The sequence below is a fragment of the Bos taurus genome, chromosome 14 (assembly GCF_002263795.3).
Source record: "Bos taurus isolate L1 Dominette 01449 registration number 42190680 breed Hereford chromosome 14, ARS-UCD2.0, whole genome shotgun sequence".
Taxonomy (NCBI): domain Eukaryota; kingdom Metazoa; phylum Chordata; class Mammalia; order Artiodactyla; family Bovidae; genus Bos; species Bos taurus.
Window position 1 is genome coordinate 9,221,376 of NC_037341.1, and position 24,465 is coordinate 9,245,840.

Here is a 24,465-nt window from a genome sequence, read left to right on the forward strand (position 1 = left end):
TAGGATGTCTGGCTCTAGGTGAGTGATCACACCATCATGATTATCTGGGTCATGAAGATCTTTTTTGTATAGTTCTTATGTGTATTCTTGCCACCTCTTCTTAATATCTTCTACTTCTGTTAGATCCCTACCATTTCTGTCCTTTATTGAGCCCATCTTTGCATGAAATGTTCCCTTGGTATCTCTAATTTTCTTGAAGAGATCTCTAGTCTTTCCCATTCTATTGTTTTCTTCTATTTCTTTGCATTGATCGCTGAGCAAGGCTTTCTTATCTCTCCTTGCTATTCTTTGAAACTCTGCATTCAACTGGGTATATCTTTCCATTTCTCCTTTGCCTTTCATTTCTTTTCTTTTCATAGCTATTTGTAGGGCCTCATCTGACAACCATTTTGCCTTTTTGCATTTCTTTTTCTTGGGGTTGGTCTTTATCCCTGTCTCCTGTACAATGTCATGAACCTCCATCCATAGTTCTTCAGGCACTCTGTCTATCAGATCTAATCCCTTGAATCTATTTGTCACTTCCATTGTATAATCATAAGGGATTTGACTTAGGTCATACCTGAATGGTCTAGTGGTTTTCCCTACTTTCTTCAATTTAAGTCTGAATTTGCCCATAAGGTGTTCATGATCTGAGCCACAGTCAGCTCCTGGTCTTGTTTTTCTGACCGTATAGAGCTTCTCCCTCTTTGGCTGCAAAGAATATAATCAATCTGATTTGATTATATTCTAGGTATTGACCATCTGGTGATGTCCACGTGTGGAGGCTTCTTTTGTGTTGTTGGTAGAGGGTGTTTGCTATGACCAGTGCGTTCTCTTGGCAAAACTCTATTAGCCTTTGTCCTGCTTCATTCTGTACTCCAAGGCCAAATGCTTTTCATTATCACCATGTAAATATAGATGAGAATCAAATCAAGGTTTCTATTATCACTATTGTAAACAATGTCAGTGATAAAATGGTATGAAAAAGTCTTCCGTTGGTCTAAGTTCTATTCAATTCCTGTGGTTACTGTGAGCTCTAATCATTTACAGGTGATGTAATTTGTATTAGTTATCATCTAACAAGTGTAATATTCTCTGTGAAAGTCACTTTGAAGAACTCCCAATCATAAAACTGAGCCTTGATGCATATGGATATAGCTGTTTTAAATTTTTTTAAAAATGCAGACTCATTCTGAACTCACTGTCAAGTGAGAGCAGTTCTGACTTGTCCCAGCTCTCTTCTGCTTTGGTTCTTGTCTCCAGATTCTATGGCACAAAACAACCCTGCAATTAAATAGTTGAATTGAAATTAACAATGTTAGTCCCGTGATTGTGAAAAAAAAAAAAAAAAGGGAAACGAACTACTTTAGTTTTATGGGGTGACTTCGAGTTTTTATTTGTTTAAATTTCAAGACAGTGAGCTGCAATACATATTATTGCCAAGAAGTACAAATTTTAGTTCATAAATAAACTGGTTTATGGGTTTCAAACAATAATTTGAAAAATCTTTTCTTTAAATTATTTTCTGTAAAAGTAAATACTCAATATTGCATTTAATTTTTGTTGATTATGACAGGGTTACTAAAAACGTTTTTGATGTATAGAGGAAAGGATTGTTTTAAAAGGATTTGTTTCAGGTGACAAACATGAGGTACCACTGGGTTTCTTAAAGATGGGCATCTGCCCAATAACAGTCAATCTGTGGGCAGTGCAACACCTCCATCCAGACAAGGACCCTGGGAACACTGTGTCCTAGATCGGTCCATCTTTTCATCCAGAATTTTAACTGTTGATAATGGGAAAAAGCCAAAAGTTAGCTCCTTAAGCATAAGTGAGCAGCCTATATGAGGTGTCATGGCAAGATGAGGAAAGGACCGAGTATTAAAGCTTAGAGCTGAGTAACATCCCCCCTCAATCCTGCCAGCTTTGTGGTGGTTTTGACGAGAAGTCATGAGCAAGTATCTTACAAAGAGCAAGGGGAGCTTCAGAGGACAATGGTGAGGGCTTCCAAGTCCAGCTTCCCTTTTTATGTGAAAAATTTTCCTCCCATTGTTGACCTCAGAGGATTTGGGTTTTGCCTTTTTGAGGAAGAAGGCGATCTTACTAATTTATAAAAATCTCCAGTGGGGAAAGGAGTAGGTTCTTGAGTTTGATGATGAGCGACTGATCACTAGTAACAGTGAAAGTGAAAGTCTCTCAGTTGTGTTGGTTTCTTTGCAATCCCATGGACTATACAGTCCCTGGAATTCTCCAGGCCAGAACACTGGCAGCTGTTTCCTTCTCCAGGGGATCTTCCCAACCCAGGGATTGAACCCAGGTCTCCCACATTGCAAGAAGATTCTTTACCTGCTGAGCCACCAGAGAAGGCAAAGAATACTGGAGTGGGTAGCCTATCCCTTCTCCAGTGGATTGAGCAGTTTATATACAGATGAAGAGAAATTCGGTGGGGAGGAAAGAAGGCTACAGGAATAGAGGAAGCAAAATGAAGAGGGAATCTACTTTCCCAAAGAAGGGATTTGTTGGCCAAAGAAAACCCCAGTGATTCATGAAATGTGGCAAGTAGAATTCCCCTTTTGCTATTAAACTTTCTTTCAAGCTAATTGTCCAAAACCATGCTAAATTTTATACTCTTTTAAATGGCAGCAGAGAGGGAAAGCTTGGTGGGATGCAGAAGTCTGAACATAAGGGACCATCAGATGACTCAGATAAACAAACACAGCATGAAGAATGAGCTGGCGGGGGAGGGAGAAGAGAGAGAAAAATGACTTCAATTTCTGTTGACATAATTGTTTATTCACCATGGTGGCAAAGTAATACCATTTTACATAACTGAACAGGTTCCACAGTTTAGACATTTAATAAATCAATTTTTAAATTACTGAACTTATTTGCAAAATTTTAAATAAATAACCCTCTGTGGTTATTTACTCTAATGTGCAATAACATTGTTCTTACCATAACCTGACCTGCTTTTCTTGGTTTATAACTGTGCTTACAATAAAATAAAGCATATCTTTCCAATCACATTAAGATATATTTACTTAATTCATTTGGTATAATTTTCCATAAACAGAATGCAGTTTCTAAATGCTGTTTTAAAGATCCAGAGAAGTGGAAAATAGTTTTGATTGCATTAACCAAAAATCTTTGCAGATTTTAATGACTCCAGTTGGAGAATGAAGTATAGTCTGTCTAATGGGAAAGACAGATTTTTAAAAGACATATTTACCAATTCTAAAGAATCTAAAAAATGCCCAAAAGTGTGAAGAAGAAAATGCCAGTTGTTCTCATTCTCCTCCCTCTTACTCAGAAATAACAGTTCGCTTTAGTGTGAGGAGAGGATAGTGTCATGGACTTTGAGGAACTATAAATGTGGAAAAGACGTATTCTGATTGAGAATCAGACTCAAATGTATCTTCAGTATTATTGACGAATATTTACCTCTCTAGACTAAGCTCTCTGTAAGCAGGAACCATATCTACATTTGCTCTCTACTGGTGGGTGACAGCATAGCACTTCAGTGTCTGGTGTGTGGTAAGAGTTCAGTTAACAGTCACTGAAAGAATGATATTTATCAAGTTAGGGCCTAGAGTTTCAATCAACAGCAACTACATCTGACTGATTTAAGCATAAAGCAAATTCATTAAAAAATAATTGAGGGATTTCTCTGGTGATCCAGTGGCTAAGACTCCATGCTCACAAGGCAGTGGGCCCAGGTTCAATCCCTGGTCAGGGAACTAGATCTCTCATGCTTCAACTAAAGATTCCAGATGCCACAACTAAAACCCAGAGTAGCCAAATGCATAAATTTTTTTTTTTTTTAAGATAATAGAGTAACTCTCAGAATGGTTAGGAAAGCCTGAGGTTTCAGCTCAGAATTTACAGTCGGGCAATACCCAAAGCACAGGAACTAGCCTGAAGCATCCCTGGGCTGCTGCTGGCAATACTGGTCACTATACTCACTGGCACTACTTTGACCGTTTCTGTTTCTGCCTTTGGTGTCACTGCCCATCCAAGCACAGATTCAGTGAAAGTTTTAGTCACTCAGTCGTGTCCAACTCTTTGTGACGCCCATGGACTATATAGTCCATAGAATTCTCCAGGCCAGAACACTGAAGTGGGTAGCCTTTCCCTTCTCCAGGAGATCTTCCCAACCCAAGGATTGAATGCAGGTCTCCCTCATTACAGGCAGATTCTTTACCAGCTGAGTTACCAGGGAAGCCTCTTTTCTATCACTACCTTCCGGTTCAAAGTTTTGTGCAGGTATACTCAGTAGGAAAGGTGGAGGTTACATGCCCAATGAGTAAAGAAACAGAAGGCATTTTCAGATTCTAGTGGGAGAAGGGCTTTGCCTTACCAGGGGTGGACCCGCCACATGTAGGAAGCGGGGTTTAGATGCTGGACAGCCAAAAATCAGGGCAAATGTCTGGCATTTAAATGTTCTTTACCATGTTTTGATTTCCCCAAATTTACAGTATCAACACACACACATAACCAAACAAAATCTCATATAATGCAGATAGCCTTCATAAAATAAAAAATACTTTGCATCTCCTCCTTCAAAGAAACCAACATGAAGTCATTTCTAGCTTCAGCTCCAGGTCTGGGGCATCTATTTTCCATTTTTATTTTAGTAAAGTCACCATCCCATCTCAATCTTTCCGTATTGTAGGAAAATAAATTGTGAAGTTGACATAGCGGGAGACAGAAGAAAGAAGAAAATTAGTCAATACGTCTGTGTACGTGCAAGTCAAGGAGGAAGAAAGTGCCAGGACACAGAGAACTAACTATAGTAATTGTTCATAAGGCTACAGTCAGCATTTGTCAGTTTAAGACCTCTCTTCTATCCATTTCCTGTTGCCTTTGACTTCTTTGACTTATCAGATGCTTGAAGTCTTCTACCTGGCGGGTTGACCCACATGTTCATCCCCGCAGAGTAGGGGTCCTTTGTGTTCTACCTGCCTGGGGTTGCTATTATCTTCCGCTCATTTTTGTCACTAACAGGGAAGGACTACTAAAAGCCATCACAGGAGACCACCTGAGATCAAAACACAGCCTACCACCTTCCCTGCTTCTGCTGCTGCTGCATCGCTTCAGTTGTGTCCGACTCTGTGCAACCCCATAGATGGCAGCCCACAAGGCTCCCCGATCCCTGGGATTCTCCAGGCAAGAATACTGAAGTGGGTTGCCATTTCCTTCTCCAATGCATGAAAGTGAAAAGTGAAAGTGAAGTTGCTCAGTCGTGTCCGACTCCTAGTGACCCCATGGACTGCAGCCTACCAGGCTCCTCCATCCATGGGATTTTCCAGGCAAGAGTACTGGAGTGGGGTGCCATTGCCTTCTCTGTCCACCTTCCCTAGCTGATCAGAATTCATGTTCCTAACCAACACCTTACCTCTCACTTCCCCCCATTCCTCTAACAGAGGTGCCAGAATGTGTAGGCAGTGGGTCAGTGCCCCATCTGAAGAAATCTTTCTGTGTCTCCTAAAGGAAACATTCTCTTGGACACTGAGTTTTCTAAAACCATTAAAGTCCCTTGTGGGTGTGGAGTGCAATGTATTTGGGCTATGAAAAAAACACCAGTGAATTACTGTCTGGCTCAGAGCATATCCTACATTTTATATGTGTAACTGCAACTCAGCCATGCAAGGAAGTCCAACTGGCATGAAGATTGAGTTTTCAAGAAGTCTTCCCACTCTTCTAGAAGGTCAGGAATCCTTAGGTGATGGGGTATATGATAATCACAGTGGATCCCATGGGCTTAAACTCTTCTCTCGCTGTAAAAAAAGAAAAAGTTCTTGTTGGAAAAAAAAAAAAGACATGATGTTGAATGCATTATATCATCAATGTTGATGATAAATAAATCATTGAGAAGTCCTGCTGGCAGAAGCTTTGTGGTCAGGGTGATCTTTTATTTTCAGATTCCACATTGAATCTCCAGAAACAGCATTTCTGGAGTGGAGAGGGTCCTCCTGCTGCAAGCGAGTGCAGCAAAGGCCATGTCCAGGATTTCAGATTCCAGACTAGAAGGCACATTTTGTCTCCTATGTGGAGAGGTCAAATGCTAGGTGAGCAAAGACTGAAGATTGTCCTTTGCAGAACTGGGACTTTAAAATTTCAAAGTGGCAGAGAAATAAAGGAGTTTAGAATTGAAAGGTGATGTCCAGATAGCTTGTGGATTTCCCCCATCCCCCAAACCCGCCGCCTCCCAGGTTTCCTCTCCCCTTTCCCTGAAAGCTGTCTTCATCCTGCAAGTTGTATGAACTACTTAACAGGGCTGGGTACAGGACAAGGAATACTTTCAGCCATTTTCTGCAAATAACCTACCATTCAGGCTTACCCATCTAGACTCTGCTGAAGTTAGAACTCATCCTTGCTGGGAAAGGTTCTTTTCCCACAGGACAGAGGCAGAGCAAGACACACGCCTTCTGTAGGCACACCAGCAAGTAGAAGAAAAGGACTGAAAAAAGGGGCCAGGTGGTGCCTTTCTGGTTCTTTCTTCCAAACTCACCCAAATTCATTCTTTCCTTGGGAAGAGTAAGTGAAAGCTGGGAGAGTCCAGGTGTCACACCGTGAAGGAGCCCCCTTCACTTGGAAGGAAACAACAGGTGTTGGGCAGAAACGTTCCCCCTTTGGTAATAAGGTCAGCCCAATTTTTCTCTTTTGAGCGTATAGCCTAAAACTACCCCAAGGATGATGTGCCATTTGTCCCATGGCTTTGTCTAAGCAAGTTTTTTCATGCCTGAAAACAGAATTCAAATCCACTTCAGTAAGAGTTAACTGATGCTTCTTCTTCTGGGCAGAAAGAGCAGCAGGAGAAAGGGCACTTCTGCACGGAGATCATGGGGGAGATGTAGGTTATTCAGGGTTGCTGAAATGACGAGGGCAAAGGCAGGAAGAGGGGCAAAGCTGGGGTGAGGGATCTGCATTGTATTTAGTAATCTGAGTGATCATTTCAGAAGAGTGCAGGGTGGGCAGGGAACACACGTGAGAGAAGGGTGCCTGGGGTATGGCCAACCTGAGGCCAGACCCCGCGCCCAGAAGGGCAGCTGTTCCTCAATTCCAGCCAATTTCTGCCACATGGAATTTGAGAACAGAGTTGCCGGGTTTCCGTATTTTTCATGAGAAGCTAGAGATACAGATTCCTGTGAAATTTCCCAATTTTTAAAGATGGCCACCTCATTTCCTTTTGAATCACAGACTAAAGATGGAGTGAGGTTAAATTTGCCCCGCGGCCACCAGGTTCAATCCCTTGCTTGACCGACGGACACCCTGCTGAAGTACTTTACGCAGATGGTCCTATTTCTTCTTTATAGCGTTCCTGTGACGTAAGCAGTGTCATGGCGCCTATTTGACAGATGAGCAACTGAGACTCGGCAACACTGAGTAGTTTCTCCTGTATCTTATTCCTGGTACCTGGTAAGTGGAAGCCTTTCCAGACAACCCTCACCTCCCTCGAACCCACTGAAAACTATTTCCCTGCCCCTGCTCTATTCCATCATAGCCATTTTTTCTTCTTCTGTCACTGTATCGTAACTCACCGTACAGCAGGGACCTTTTAAATTAGCTGTCACCTCTGCTATACTGTAAATGCTAAGAGGGCAAGGACCACGCTGGTCACAAGATAAGCATTAAGTGTGAGGCTGAATGAACAAAGTCTGTTTCCTTAATCAGGATGCACTCCAGTTGTCTTGACTTTTGTGCTTTGTATTCCCTCGGAGGATGTTGTTTCAAGGCCCTTCCTTATCCCAGCCCGCTTCCTCCCCCTTTGCTTTCTCTCCCTCCTGGACCTTCTCCTTTCCCTTCCTTTCTGCTTCTTTTCCCCGCTCCTTTGTCTCTTGTAGCTCTACACTTCGCCGTGCCGCCATTAAAGCATAGTGACGCACACAGAATGCCTCACTCCCAGCATTGCTCTGGACATGACAGTACCCAAGGGGACGCTGATTGCGCAAGGAGCCTGGCACCGTACCTGGGAAGTTGCTCAAGTTCTTAGGTTGACTTACATTTTTAGGCTTCCCAGTAACCCTGGGAGATGCATGCTAAGATTTTCTCTTTTTACAGGTGAAACTGAGTCTGTAGATGAATCCTCCTGGACCTCCCTCTTTTACTATACTTTTCCAAATTGTTCAAGTACTTTTGACACCCCAACCCCAGTCATCAGGGATTATCACAGGTTCTAAGAAAAACAGGGAAATTGGTGATTTCAGCACAAAAAACGTGCATCAATTGCTAGAAACAGAGTTTGTTGTTTGGTTTCCCTCACTTTCCCTCCTTTCTGACGATGCTTTCTCTGCAGGTAGAGGGCATGCTGACTCCAGCCATTTGAGGTTCTTACACATGGATGGGGGAAGGGACAGGGAGGGGATGCTGCGAGCCTGCATAGCCTGAACCTCTCTGTCGAGGGTTAATCATGTCAGGAAGGATCCAGAACAACTAGGGAAAGAATCTTTAAGTTTCCAAAGCTCAGTTTACGTCGCAACTAACAGGCATTTACCAATTCCAGAAAGAGCATTAAGACAGTGTCTGGGATTGCCTTCATTTTGAAGCCTGAGAGTCAGTAATCTGTCAAGAGAGTGGGGAAGTCAAATCACAAGAGACGGCACGTATCAGCAGACACATAATCCAATAATTGTAGCACAAACAGGCTGATGCTCCAGAGAAATGGAACAATGGGTTTCCCTGCAGACGGCATTTTTTTTTATCCCTAATCATTTGCTTTCAATCTTGACAATATTCTATGGATGTTTGTGAAAGGCCCCTATGGCCAAGAAATAGCTTTTAATCACACCATTAAAACAGGAAAAAAGCAGGTGCAGAACCCAGAGTGGTGTCGCCTGAAGCTGAACAGAAGAGCAAAATGCCCAGTGAACCAAGGGCAGAGCTCAGAAGTGGTTTTGGAAGGAAAAAAACAGTCTCGATATTCCCTAAACATAATTTCATGTGTATTGGCTTTAAACTGTAGGGAAATTATCAACATCACATATTTAGTGGAGTGTGTAAACAAACAGAAGCAAATGCTTTTTAGAAGCAGTTGTTAGATCAAAATATTCAGTTCAATTTGACTGACATGTATTGCATCCAATTTGTTGTTTTTATTTTATTTAAACCTCAATCTGTCCAAAAAGCAATTTAAGCAGGAAAGTGTATTGGTATCTCCTCTGTGCAAAAAATAGCACCAGTTTCAAGGAAGGAGGGTTCAGAGATGGATGGATCCCCCTCTCCCAAGATACTCACCACACAGAAGAAGAGAAGAGGTTACATGTATTAGTCAGGGTCCTTAGTTACAACAGCAAGAGTTAAGTGTTTTGGCTATCTCTTGCTGTCTAAGGAACTATTCCAAAACGTAGTGGCTTAATTTATTGTTATCGCTCTTGGTTTGATTGACTGAGCTCAGCCAGGAGGCTCTGGCTTGAAGTCTGTTGTGTACTCATGGTCGGATATTGGCTGGACTGCGATTATCCATGGGTTTATGAGGCTGGACGTTGAGGATGGCTCACTCCCATGGTTGACCCTTGGTGCTGGCTGTCATCTGGGACCTCAGAGACTGACAGAGGGCCTACTCCTGGGAAATATAATTCAAACCAGAATCTTCTCCCCACCCGGAAAACTGCTCCACAAAGGTAGCAGAGAAAGAAAAGTTTCATTACCAAATAAACATTAAAAGACCAGAATGTGATGGACACATCAGAGGCAGTCTGCTAGAGACTATGGAGACACAAAGAAATCTCATCCTTGTAGACAGCCAAGCAGATATAGCCGAGTATATACATGTTCTCACTGTAAACTATAACAAATCCTCAGGTCAGAGGACTTCAAGGCACCATTTGTCACACATAGTTCATCCTAACTTTACTTGGTGGTTGGGGTGACCATCTGGATTAGCCAATTGGCTTTATCCATAGAAATAACAAATTTCTGATATCTTTATGGTAGGAGATTGCTTTGCAGCTTGGAGCAAGGTGTCTAGTCAAGGCGGGATCCTACCCTCTCACAGAAACTGAGGGCGTGGGAGAGGTGCTGTTTATCTTGATGTATATGTTGAGAAAAACAGCTCCCAGGTCCTTAAGAAAGGCATTCTTGGGTTGTAAAGCTGACAAAAAGATTTATCTAGTTTTCCAAAAAGTAAATGCTGTAAGGAAAAGAAGGGATGAACAGAAATCTCTACTCTTCTTTTCAACAGGGACAATGAAGTCTCTTCTTTTTAATTTGATTATGGGCTTTCCTGGTGGCTCAGCAGTAAAGAATCCACCTACCAATGAAGGAGAAGTGGGTTTGATCCCTGGGTCTGGAAGATCCCTGGAGAAGGGACCGGCAACCCACTCCAGTATTCTTGCCTGAAGAATCCCATGGACAGAGGAGCCTGGCGGGCTACAGTTCCATGGGGTCACAAAGAGTTGGACATGACTGAACAACTAAACAACAATCCTCACTCTACAGAGCTTCTCCATGTGGCTTAAGCCTCTCATAGTATGGCAACTGTTTTCTAAACCAGACCTTTTAGTGTGCAAGCATTCCCAGCAGGGTAGGCAAGAGCTACAATGATTCTTATAACTTAGATTTAGAAGCCATATTCTCTTTATGTCGTACTGTTCTGGGGGAGACACAAGGATAACCAGAATCAGGGGACAGACAACACCAGCTCCTAGGGGAGTTATCTTCGGAGGCCAGGTACCACGCGACTGCTGCAGATGTGAGCAGGAAAGTGTGTGAAAGTAACAGGTGACCCTGGGATACCCCAGGAAAGCACAAGAATCAGGTTTGGAAGCTATACATTCAGGAACAGCACTCAAAGCACAAGGCAAAGCTTTTGCAGTAGAACCCCTTACTGTCATGCCTGGGCGCGGATGCAAGGTGCTAGCCTCTACATGCTTGAAACTCCACTACCTGACTCCCAGAGCTTGCTGGAAAAATAAATTCCATGGTGGCCTCTTCTTTCTTTTTCTTTCTTTTTTTTGGTGTTGTCATTGTTTTATTGATGCTAATGTCTATAATGTAGGGCTTCTCTGGTGGTTCAGGTAGCTAAGAATCTGCCTGTTACATAGGAGACCCAAGTTCAGTCCCTGAGTCAGGAAGATCCCCTGGAGAAGGGAATGGCTTCCCACTCTAGTATTTTTGCCTGAAGAATTTACAAACTTCAGGAAGCCACTATACTGAGTCATATCTCTCTCTCTCTCAGGCACTAAAATTGATTCATATCACCACTGCTTTCTAAAGGCAATAAATGCCCATTGCTCAGCTTTAGATTACCATGATGTGCTGGTGAGTCTGGTTGGTGGAGCAGAGTCGCGGGCTGGGTCTTACAGAAATGGAGGCTGGGAAACTCAGACTGCACCCTTTCCTGGGATGATGGAGCTCATCAGGTGGTTACCTGTGTCAGGTTGCCCTCCCAGAGGCCCGGAAATCGCAACCTCTGACTTCCTCTGTCCCCACGTCTAATCTCATGATCAAGTCATAGCAATTCTCTTGAAAATAACCAACTAATGAGGACCTACTGTAGAGCACAGGGAAGTCCTCTTCATGCTCTGTGGTGACCTAAACAGGAAGGAAATTCACAAAAGAGGGCGTATATGTAAACGCATAGCTGATTCCCTTTGCTGTAGAGCAGAAACCAACACAGCATTGTAAAGCAACTATACTCCAATAAAAATGAATAAAAAAAGAAAATAACCATCCCTCTCACGCCGATTACACAAATCTTTATGCATGTATGAATGAAACTAGTATACTGAGTAGGAAGGAGAATATGAGTTATTTTGTTATAATTTGTTTTATCATTTTAACAACTAGAAGTGAAAAAGATTCCTTGCCATCTTGTGAGTCCATCCTGCTTCTTGAACTTAAGAAGATCCTTCTTTGCCCCCACATTCTCATTGGTTAGAAGAAGGATATCAACTGCATGTCCTCTGAGATTCTTCCCCATTGTATTAATAAGCAGATTTTTTGGAAATACCAAAGAAGATGAGGAAAGAAAAAAAAAAACCCCAAAACCAGAAACTCTGCCTGTGTCCCTATAGACTGGACAGTCATAGGCCAAGGATTTCTTGTGCCTTGGCAGTAAATCAGTATTGCTAATTACCAGGCTTCCAGGCTCAATAAAACTGAGTATGATTAAAATGTCATAGGAAGTAAAAGGAGCCTTTAGTCTAATTTTTATCACCACTGCCATTTAACTATGTTTTTTTTCTTAAAAATTGTAGCTGGGTTTAGAGCTATCTTTTCCTGTATTCCTTAAAAGGCAGTTTGCAAGTGTTAGGAGAGACGGTTAGAATATTAAAAAGATGCCGAAAATCCTTTATTGCCCTCATGTGCTGCAGGAAGTTCAACAACCAAATATCTTATAGTGATTCCCTGAGCGCTGTTGCACTCAATAGGAGCATCTCTGTACAAGTACAAAAGCCTGAGATCATCTTGATCATCAATATGTTCTCACCTTCGTGTGAGTAAGAATAAGGAATCAAACCACAATAATGAGAGTACAGCCCTGCAGCAACTTTACTTGGAAAGATATCTCAAAGGATACTTTTGAACATACCTTTCCAAATCAGGCACAAGCATAGTTTTAGGTTGCCTATACATATATTTGTAGGGCTTCCCCAGTGGCTCAGCTGGTAAAGAACCCCTGCCAATGCAGGAAACGCAAGAGACATGGGTTCCATCCTTGGGTCAGGAAGGTCCCCTGGAGGCGGGCATGGCAACCCACTCCAGTATTCTTGTCAGGAAAATCCCATGGACAGAGGAGCCTGGTGGGCTGCAGTCCATAGGATCACAAAGAATTGGACACGACTGAGCACACATGCACACATACATATATTTGTAGATCTTACTATGATATTATTGTACCATAAACAACAAATATGAAATTGGACTACGGTTCAACAATGAAAATCTCCAAGAATTTAGTAAAAGAATAAAGAGAATTTTCTGAGTATGTTGGGATTCAGGGATGGTTTTTAAATATTTGTTTCTGTTCTCTAGTTGGAGATTTAGTAGTAGGGATAAAATGTGTAGGAAGAAGGAGTCTGTATCACCTGGAAGTGGTATCAACTGATTACAGTAAAAGTTAGGATGTTAATATTTTCCTAGGAGTAAAGTAATTTTCCAGGAAAGCACATGCTCAAGATTTTAATAGATGTCCAATAACCTAGTGATTTTTTTCTTTTTTTTATCACCTGGGACTCCTGGGTTGCTCCCTATGGTTCAGGCTGGTCAAATCTTTTCAGAAAGGTGTATTCTCCTTGTACATTTCTCTTTTGATAGGAATTTATTGAACACTAGTTATGTCCTAGACACTGTTCTAGGTGCTAGAGATGCAAAAGATCATAGTCTAGTAGGCGAGAAAAATAGTAAATAATTAAGCATATAAACCAATAAGGCAATTTTAGATACTAATAAATTATAGCAAAAGAAAGAAAGAAGCATTTCCTTAACACTGTAACATTTTATCCTCATTTGTAGAATGAGGATTTACTACCCACTTCAATGAGGTAATGTAGGTAAAGAACCTGGACATAGTAAAAGAATACACACACACACACACACACACACACACACACACCGTCTCTCTTAGCAAGAGACTGAAGCAAAAGGTGAACAGATTGTCAAATTTGTGCAATCCAGGTTTTCTGTCAAGACATGAATGGCTATAATTCATCAAGATTCTGCTAAAAAGACATAAAAGGATGCACTAGAAACAGAATTTGACTACTTGCATGAGAATGCCGTCTCATCATATTCTTGATTTACCAGGGGATGGAGACATTAGCCCCTTGACCACAGGCTCAAGAAACCCCCTGCTCTCCTGTCTGTCTCCACCTCTGTAAACACAGGGATCTTTCGTTGCACCTTTACCCCTGAGAGCCAGGCGCTGTGCAAAGCACTTTATGTGCTTACTTTCAGTTAAGCCTTGCAAGAACCTCCTTTGAAAGATAAAAATCTTGAGGCTTATCTATTTGAAACTACAAGACATTTCTAGCATGTCTGAGCCCAAATGAACCTGTGTCTAACAGCTGGGAAAAGAGGTGAGATCAGAGTTTCTGGAAATAAAATAAAACCCGAGGATAGGGCACAGACACGCTGATGACATGCTGACGTGCGGCACCAAAAGCGTGAGTGCAGGGGCCACAGAGTCGTCGTCCGAACGCGTGCGTCTGGGGCCACCTCTGTGGGATGCCCCTGCTCCCTTCTCGAGTTGAATCTGGAATCTCTCTGATCTGTGTTGCCTCTGCCTGCTGAAGGCGGGTCACCTTGAAGGTCAACAGAGGCGGCTCAATAACTGGATTCTTTGAAGGGGAGATAAATGGGAGCCACTCCTCCTATCTTTATATTTTGCTGATTGATGAGGGCACAGACCCTGGGGTCTGCGATTTTGCTGTCATTGGAGATAAGCTACTACTACACAAAAACAATACTGATTGCTATCAGCACACCTGAACTGCTTTTAAGGACCTCCATTCTAGTTGCCTAGTTCTTATATTGTCATCTAAATGCTTGGGTGGGGCAGGGAGGGTGAAATAAGGGAGATAAAAATGGTTCTCATTGGACTTACTATTAAGGGTGTCCAGTGGCCACTGCACAATTTGACTTTTCCAGCCAAACTTGAGACTCTTCAGTGGGTGTCTTGTGTGCACACAAATGCAATCATATCTCAGTCCAGTATGGTCAGCCATGTTTCTTCCACTCTAGATTTTGGGCAGTGTCTATATGGGTGGGGGAGGGTGGGAGAAGAATTTCATTTCAATCCCAGAGACCATGGGAATAGATAGGTCCACTGCGATCTGTATGATGGGGATCACTTGACGGTGATGAAGCCACAACTCTGTGCTACAGCCATCAACTCTTAGGAGTCCTGTACAACAAAACTCAGGCGCTAGAAAGATGGCATGGCCCAGAGAAAAGTGTGGGAACAAGGTCACATTTGACGTTGCTAATTTGGTTTCTCCTGAGTATGAAGGAAGAGAAGGTGAAACAAGCCTCAGATAAAAATGGAAGAAAAGAAAACACACCAAAAAAGCCAACCAACCAACCAACCAACCAAATAGGCCTCCGCAAACCCAGTATGCACATGATCACATTTATATAAAATTATATTTGCGTACGTTATACAAACATTAAAAGATTAGGAAACAGATATCAATATTAGCTTGACATCAACTGATTTTTTGCAATATGCATTTTTTTTTTGGTGGCAAAAGCATCTTGCAGAATAACGTGCCTCGTATGACTCAGTAAAAATGATCAGTGAACTCATGATTATGTGTGCATATGTTGTAGGTGTACACAAGAAAGAAACGAGAAAGGTGTGGAAAGGTACAAATGTGTGTGATTCTGCTAGGGCTGCCATGATGCAGTGTCACAGACTTGACAGCTTAACGACTGGAATCGATTATCTCGCCCTTCTGGAGGCTAGAAGTTCAAGATCAAGGTGTCAGCTGTGTCGGTTTCTTCTGAGGCCTCTGTCCTTTACTTATAGATGCTTTTCTTCTCCCTGTGTCTTCACATGGTCGCCTCTCTGTGTCCTAATCCCTTCTTTTTTAAAAAAATTAATTAATTTATTTTAATTGGAGGCTAATTACTTTACAATATTGCAGTGTTTTTTGCCACCCATTGACATGAATCAACCATGGGTGTACATGTGTTTCCCATCCTGAACTCCCCTCCCACCTATCAGGGTCATCCCAGTGCACCAGCCCTGAACATCCTGTCTCACGCTTCAGAACATCAGTCACGCTGGATTAGGGTCCACCCATGTGACCTCATTTTAAATGAGTTACCTCTTTGTAGAGTCTATTTCCAAAGACAGTCACATTAGAGGTACTGGCGGTTAGGAATTCACCACAGTTACCTTCTTTCCCCTTTGGAAACTGTAAGTTTGTTTTCTCCATCTGTGGATTTATTTCTACTTTGTATATAAGTTCGTTTGTATCACATTTTTTGTACCACACATAACAGAGCTACCATACGATACTGATATTTCATTAATGGGCATATGTCTGGAGAAAACCGTAATTTGAAAAGATACACATGCCCCAGTGTTCACAGCAGCACAATTTACAGCAGCCAAGACATGGCAGCAAACTAAATGTCCAAGGACAGATAAAGATGTGGTATGTTTATACAGTGGATACTACTCAGCCATTAAAATGAAATAATATTATCTGTAGCAACATGGATGGACCTAGAGATTGTCATACTAAGTGAAGAGCACGGATTCCACAAGATTCCTAAAGGGAAAATACCTGCTATTTAGGAAAGCACTTGCTTCAGGACGCTAGGTGGAGCTGTAAGCGAGGCATAGAGATAAACCGAAGCTTTCCTTCCTCTAAACAGAGTGGAGGAAAGAAATCGTTTCATTTTCACAGCAGATACCTATTTCCTCTCACCTGAAGTGCTGCTGTGATCGTTGATCAGGACTTAGAAGAATCTGCAAATTCCAGTGTGAGAGCTGAGAGATCTGTTCTGTGTTGCCCACCAGCCAGGAAAATACTGGTGCTTTTGAGAAGCCATGTCTCTGGAATGGGATAAGCCTCCCCTTCTCCAGTAACAATGCTTTCTGAGTCTATATTAGAGGCTGAAAAACAGCAGACCGCCCTCACAAAGCATGGTTTTTATTGTGGTACATACCACCCTGACCTGGAGTTTTTGGCCACAGCCTGTGAGACAGCCTCTGGGACACAACCTCAGACTGGAGGCTTCAATCTGCGGACCTTCAGGGAAGGGTGTTTGCTCTCTCCATCTAGGGGTAACCTGCTGATTCTTTGGGATGTCTGGGTGACCTGCCTGTGACAGCTGTCACCCACTGACCTCTTGCAAAAGTCATGTATCTGGCTGGCCGGAAGAACTGCTACTTCGGTTCTCACTGTTCTTGAACTATTCCCTTAATTAAAGTGGATAAGAGTTCTTCACCCTAGAAAATGGAACATCTGCTTCTTTGGGATGACCCAAAGGTCACTTTTGAAAAAAATTTATTTTACTGATGTATAGTTAATTTACAATGTTGACTGCTATGTAGCCCAGTAGATTCAGTTACACAGATACATGCATTCTCTCTGTCTCTCTCTCTCTTTTTTTTTTCTCTATAAGCCATGACACATGGTATGTGGGAGCCTTGTTCCCTGACCAGGGATCGAATCCGTGCCCCCTGCATTGGAAGCACAGAGTCTTAACCACTGGAGCACCAGAAAAGTCCTCATACATTCTTTTGCATAAATTTTTTTATCGTAGGATATTGAATATTTTCCCCTGTACTGTACAGTAAGACCTTGTTGTTTATCCAGCTTAATAGTTTGCCGCTGTTGATCCGTACCCAATCCATTCCTCCCCCACCCTCACCCCCCTGGCAACTACGAGTCTCTTCTCTGTGTCTGTGAATTTGTTTCTGTTTCGTAGATAAGTCCACATGTGTCATACTTTAGATTCCACTGTCTTTCTTTTTTTGTGGAGGTTGCTTTTCCAATGAAACCCTGTCTGCAGTTTCTTCTGTAATAGGAAATCACACAGAGGAAATGTTTATAGACATTAGGCACCACATTAGGCTCTCTCGGATACATCAAGCTGTTTAATCCTTGCAGTGTGCTATGGTCATTATCACCGTCTCTGTTTTCACAGAGGAAACTGAGACTCACATTTAAGGTAACTTGTCTTGGACCCACAGCAAAGAAATAGTCAAGCTGGGATGAGGACTCTGGCTATCTGGCATCTTTTTCTGGTGTCTAGTTAATTGCTCCCTTCTCTGTTCCCACGACCTTCACATTTGCTTCTATTGTGGGGATGGTTGAGCTTGCCAGGTGGCTAAGTGTTAAAGAGTCTGCCTGCTAATGCAGGAGATAGGAGTTCCATCCCTGGGTTGGGAAGATCCCCTGGACAAGGGAATGGCAATCCACTCCTGTATTCTTGGCTGGAAAGTCCCATGGACAGAGGAGCCTGGTGGGCTACAGTCCGTGGGGTCACAGAGTCCAACACCACTGAGGACTGAGCAGGTGAGGATTGCTACATGGTTTCCCCTGTGTTCCCTACACCTGAGCACAATGGGTAGGTTAATATATGCTTCCTGTTTATCCTCCCCCAGCTGAATGGAAGACCTCTGCAAAACTAGAAGCCTCTGAGCCCTGCTGTCTGTGTTGACTGCCCTCTCTGCCATCTAGCAGGGCTGTATTAACCGGAACCCTCAGCCCCTCTCCTTGGAGAAGGAAATGGCACCCCACTCCAGTATTCTTGCCTGGAAAATCCCATGGACGGAGGAGCCTGGTGGGGTATAGTCCATGGGGTCACAGAGAGTCGGACACGACTGAGCGACTTCACTTTTCACTTTCAAGCCCCTCTTATCTTCTTTTTTATTTCCCAATCCATCCTCCCTCTCTCAAATCATAAAATGAATTAAATGAATGTTGGCATCATTTGCACTTGGCAATGAATCAGCTGTTTATACTTCATCCCCAAATATGTTTTAGCTGAGACATTCTCAAATTCTTCGTGAGAAGTGTTGAAAAACTGAGTGGGTTCGGGCTTCAGAACACTAGGTGGTGCTGTTCCCCTTCAACTGGGATACGAGTGACCCACTCGAGATCCCTCTGCTTCACCGTGCTGAGTCCTGAGACTCTCCTCTGGCACCCTGCATGGTTTGTTCACCTTAGAAGTGCGGACGTCTGGCTGTATTTACCACTTTAGTTTTTATCTCTTTGTTTTCCTTTCTTCCTGTGAATTTTCTTGATTTTGTCAGAAAGTGCCCCTAAGGCCTCCTTGATGTGTTTCTCGTGTTCTCTTCTGGCTCTCATTGGTCTACCAGGTGGTTGCCTCTCAATCTTTAAATTCTCTTCTTCTTCGCAGCACAGTCTTGGACCACAGTGATCATTCATGGTAATGATACACAGGAAATAGAGATGGAAACTGGAGACCCATCGGATGCTGTCTAGAGGAACAACTCAAGTCTCCAGAGAGATGATGGTGTAGAACTGGGCATGGAGGTATGAAGAGATTTAATCTTTCTTTTGTAAATTTTTTTCTTTTAAGATGCTTTTGTGAGGTTTTCACAGATGAGAATACTGAGATCCAGAGAGGCTTAAGTCCTGACTTAAGATTGTGAAGTTAGGAAGTAGCAAAACTTCTACTGATTTTGCTTAGTGAGGTCTTCCACCATCCATCCATCCATTCATCACTCATTCATTAAAAGATTTAAGTCCTGACTTCAGTTCAGTTCAGTTCAGTCGCTCAGTCGTGTCCGACTCTTTGCGACCCCATGAATCGCAGCACGCCAGACCTCCCTGTCCATCACCAACTCCCGGAGTTCACTCAGACTCACGTCCATCGAGTCGGTGATGCCATCCAGCCATCTCATCCTCTGTTGTCCCCTTCTCCTCCTGCCCCTAATCCCTCCCAGCATCAGAGTCTTTTCCAATGAGTCAACTCTTCGCATGAGGTGGCCAAAGTACTGGAGTTTCAGCCTTAGCATCATTCCTTCCAAAGAACACCCAGGGCTGATCTAAGCCAGTGCAATTAAGGAGTAGGAAAGTTCTGTTAGATGTTAATGAGCTGTTTTCACCATTCAGTCATCCATCCATCTATTGACTATTTGTCCAGAATCTACCATGGTTACTACTATACTGTGCACGGGTGTACAATGTGCGTGAGTGCTAAGTCGCTTCAGTCATATTGGACTCTTTGCAACTCCATGAACTGTAGCCTGCTAGGCTCCTCCATCCGCAGGATTCTCTAGGCAAGAATACTGGAATGGGTATCCATGCCCCACTCCAGGGGATCTTCCTGACCCAGGGATCAATATATAATAGAGAACAAAAGACCAAGTCCCAGGGAATTTCCATTTTAGTGAGAGAGAGATTAGGGGAGACAGTAGACAACAGCAACCAGGACACAGCGGGTCATGGAAGGACAGCGCCCCGCTTGTGTGCGTGTGCTCTGTGTGTGCTCTCCTGTGATGCACGAATTAGCTGGGCAGGTGCCAAAGAGGTGAGAGTAGGAAAGACACGTATGTGCACCTACAATCATAACATCGGCATTCTCCTTATTGTCCTGACTCATTTTGTTCAACTGCTTTCCTGGCTCCTGCCTAGCCCCTCCCCTCAGAATCAGAGGCAGCTGTGCAGTTGCTAAGCCCTGGACGGACATCTTCTCCGGAGCTGCAGGCTGGCAGGTAAAGGTGAGACGGGAAGGTAAGACAGAGGTTGGTCAGGGCTGCCCTGCAGTAGGTAGGAAACAGCTCTTAGAACCTGGAAATCACAAGTTAAAAGCAATTTACTTAATGTGCATTTAATTCCAGCCTTTTCTCTTCTTTTACTTCAGAATGATGCAGAAAACAGTTCTTAGAATTGAAGCTTTTGCCAGTGAGTTCTCAGTAAGATTTCAGCATGCCTTCCTGAGAATATGCCTTTCCAGGAACATGCCTTCATAGATGACTGCCTTACCGAGTGAGGGAAGTGGGGGCAGAGGGCATGGCTGGCCCAGAAAACAAATACATGGAAAAAAGTCAGTATCTTTAGAAGACAGGCTATGGTAGGAGAGAAAACTGGTAGTGCTGGGGCCATGAAATTGTGAAAGCTGTGTGGCCTTTTCAGGCAGCATGGAATCCTTGGTTGTTTTTAATTTGGCCGGGGATGTGTTCTACAGATAAATGATACAGAGTTGTTATGAAGGGTGAATTGCAACAGAATGAAAAGACGGGAAATAAGATGGTCTGGATGGAGTGGAGGGGACACATTCTGTAAAACAATTTAATTACCTTTTTTATGTATATGGGCTTCCCTGGTAGCTCAGCTGGTAAAGAATCCACCTGCAATGCAGGAGACCCCAGTTCAGTCCTTGGGTCAGGAAGATCCCCTGGAGACGGGATAGGCTACCCACTCCAATTATCATGGGCTTCCCTGGTGGCTTAGATGGTTAAGAATCTGCCTGCAATGTGGGACACCTGGGTTCGATCCCTGGGTTGGGAAGATCCCCTGGAGATCTTTTTTTATGTGTATTGTGAGAATACTGAAAGATCTACTCTTTTAGCAAATTGCAAGTATACAGCACAGTATTGGAGAAGGCAGTGGCACCCCACTCCAGTGCTCTTGCCTGGAAAATCCCATGGACGGAGGAGCCTGGTAGGCTGTAGTCCATGGGGTCGCTAAGAGTTGGACATGACTGAGCGACTTCACTTTCACTTTTCACTTTCCTGCACTGGAGAAGGAAATGGCAACCCACTCCAGTGTTCTTGCCTGGAGAATCCCAGGGACGGGGGAGCCTGGTGGGCTGCCATCTATGGGATCGCACAGAGTCGGACACGACTGAAGTGACTTAGCAGCAGCAGCAGCAGCAACATAGTATTATTAGTTATGATACTAGGATATATTAACATGTTGTGCATTGGAGTCCCAGAACTTACTCATCCTAAAACTATGTGAGGTGTATACATGTTAGTTCACTTGATTGTGATCATTTTATAAAGTATAAGCATGTGAATGTGCTAACACATACAATTTTTATTTGTCAAGTACACCTTGATAAAGCTGGAAAAGAAGGTTAATGAAAAGCATGTTTAGAGACTTCCATGGTGGTCCAGTGGCTAAAACTCCAAGTTCCCAGTGCAGAGGGCCTTAGCTTGGTCCCTGGTCAGGGAACTTGATCCCCCATGCCACAATTAAGACCAGGCACAACCAAATAAATGAATGAATAAATATCTGAAAAAGGCATGGCTAGCAGGATTTTATCACTGATGAGATGACTGCTGCTGCTAAGTCGCTTCAGTCCTGTCCAACTCTGTGCGACCCCATAGACGGCAGCCCACCAGGCTCCCCCGTCCCTGGGATTCTCCAGGCAAGAACACTGGAGTGGGTTGCCATTTCCTTCTCCAATGCATGAAAGTGAAAAGCGAAAGTGAAGTCACTCAGTCGTGTCCGACTCTTAGTGACCCCATGGACTGCAGCCCTCCAGGCTCTTCCGTCCATGGGATTTTCCAGGCAAGAGTACTGGAGTGGGGTGCCATTGCCTTCTCCAGATGAGATGACTAGCTCTTACTTATTAAGGAATTACCTGTGCCCTGGCCTAGAGTGCCTTCCATATGCTAACTTGTCATCCTTAGAACAATCCTATAAAATAGCCACTATTATAATCCCCACTTACAGATGTGGAAAAAGAGTTTCAGGAAAGTGAAATAAATTGTCTGTGGATTTACAGCGGCAAAGTGGAGTAGCTGTGACTCAAACCCATAGTGTTGTGCATGCATGCTCAGTCCCCTCAGTTGTGTCTGACTCTTTGTGACCCCATGGACTGCAGCCCACCAGACTCCTCTGTCCATGGAATTCTCCAGACAAGGATACTGGAGTGGGTTGCCGTACCCTCCTCCAGGGGATCTCCCAACCCAGGGATCGAACCCGAATCTCCTGCACCTTCTGTGTTCGCAGGCAGATTTTTTACCCACTGAGCTACCTGGGAAGCTCTATAAACTGGGTCCAAAGCTTCTTATTTGGCTGCTTCTGCTCTTTTGTCCCCTACAATAGTAGATGTGGGGGGGAAGGAGAGAGAGGGGTGAGAAGGATTCCCAGATTCCCAGTGTGGGACAGAAGGTCTACTGGTAGACCCAGTTCTAGATTACTGGGGCGATCACGTGCCATTCTATACTTTTCTAAACATTCTATGTGTTCTATCCCAGTTGAGAACTACAGTATAACCAGTATTAACATACAAAGGCCCTGGACATTCCTGCCCACACCCAGGGTGAGGTCCCCTGCCATCAGTTATCTCCAGCCCCTACTTCACACCCTGTGGGCAGTTCCTCTGCTTCCCTCCATGCCCACCAATTTCAGCTGATTTCTAGAGATCAGTAATCTGCCCAATCACTCCTGCCTCTGAGGTTTTGTTCCTGGAAGATTCTTGGCCTCTGAACTAGAGTTTTCCTTCTTGTGTTTGTTCTTTACTCTCTGCCTGTGCTGACATGGATCTCCCAGGTGTGTATCTGGCCACACTGTTTCACTGGTGGACTTTGGAAGCTGAAGGCTGTTCCAGTCACTATTTGCTGCTGTTGTTCAGTTGCTGAGTTGTGTCTGACTCTTTGTGACCCCATGGACTGTAGCACGCCAGTCTCCTCTGTCCTCCACTATCTCCTGGTGTTTGCTCAAATTCACGTCCATTGAGTCGGTGATCCTATCTAACCATCTCATCCTCTGTCGCCCCCTTCCCCTTTTGCCTTCAATCTTTCCCAGCATCAGGGTCTTTTCCAAGGAGTTGGCTCTTTGCATTACGTGGCCAAATTATTGGAGCTCCAGCTTCAGCATCAGTCCTTCCAATGAATATTCAGGGTTGATTTCCTTTAGGATTGACTGGTTTGATCTCTTTGCAGTCCAAGGGACTCTCAAGACTCAATCATTTTTTTTTTTTTAGCCGTTAAAGAGAGGGCTGTAGTTCAGTGATGCCGTCAATAGGACATTTAATTTTATGTGCCCCCCTGCTTTTTAAAAAAAAATCTTTTGACTTCTCTACTCCCAGGCATTTCTCACTGGACACGTCTCTCCCCAGGCTGCTTCCTGCCTCACTGATATTCCCATTATCCACAAATTCGTATTTACTTTCATTCATGCATCCATGAGTTCATTCTCACATTTGACCAGTGTGCCAGGTGCAGTTTCAAGTGCTTAGGATACATCAGTGAATAAATGACTCTGGAATTATTTTACTTTAGGAGCTTGTATTCCAGGAAGATGGAAACAAAATGAACAATAAAGATAATAAGTGCTCAGTTGTTCACTTGTGTCTAACCCTTTGTGACCCATGGCACGTGGAATCTTAGCTCCCCAGCCAGGGATTCAGTGTGCATTTCCTACATTGGAAGGCAAAGTCTTAACCACTGGACCACAAGGGAAATCCCAGGTATATAATATTTAAAAAAGAACAAGGATGTCATGGTAGCTGGAAAAGAGAGAGCAAACAAAACCAGGGAAATAACAGAGGCCCAGAACATGGAGGGCCTTGTAGAGGCTGCTACAAGAAATTAGGAGGAACTCTAGGGACTTCCCTGGTGGTTCAGCAGTGAAGACTCTGCACTTCCAATGCAGGGATGTGGTTTCAATCCCTGGCTAGGAAACTAACATTCCACATGTCATGAAAGTGAAATGAAAGTCACTCAGTTGTATCCAACTCTTTGCGACCCCATGGACAATACAGTCCATGGGATTCTCCAGGCCAGAATACTGGAGTGGGTAGCCTTTGCTTTCTCCAGGGTATCTTCTCAACCCAGGTATCGAACCCAGGTCTCCCGCATTGCAGGCGGATTCCTTACCAGCTGAGCCACAAGGGAAACCCAAGATTACTGGATTGAGTAGCCTATCCCTTCTCCAGCAGATCTTCCCAACTAGGAATCAAACTGGGATCTCCTGCTTTGCAGGCGGATTCTTTACCAATGAGCATGTCATTCAGTTCAGTTCAGTTCAGTCGCTTGTCAGGTCTGACTGCGACCCCATGGACTGCAGCACGTCAGGCCTCCCTGTCCATCACCAACTCCTG

General features: G+C 43.6%; 1 long non-coding RNA gene across 1 annotated transcript in view; it reads left to right on the plus strand.

Annotated features, from left to right (window-relative positions):
* The first annotated feature begins 5,004 nt into the window (after positions 1 to 5,004).
* The window catches only part of LOC104973989 (uncharacterized), a 32,803-nt gene continuing 13,342 nt past the window's right edge, over positions 5,005 to 24,465 (plus strand). The window contains exons 1-2 of the long non-coding RNA XR_009490445.1: positions 5,005 to 7,398; positions 18,802 to 20,141. This is a non-coding gene — a long non-coding RNA (uncharacterized lncRNA). The remainder of the gene's footprint in view (positions 7,399 to 18,801; positions 20,142 to 24,465) is intronic.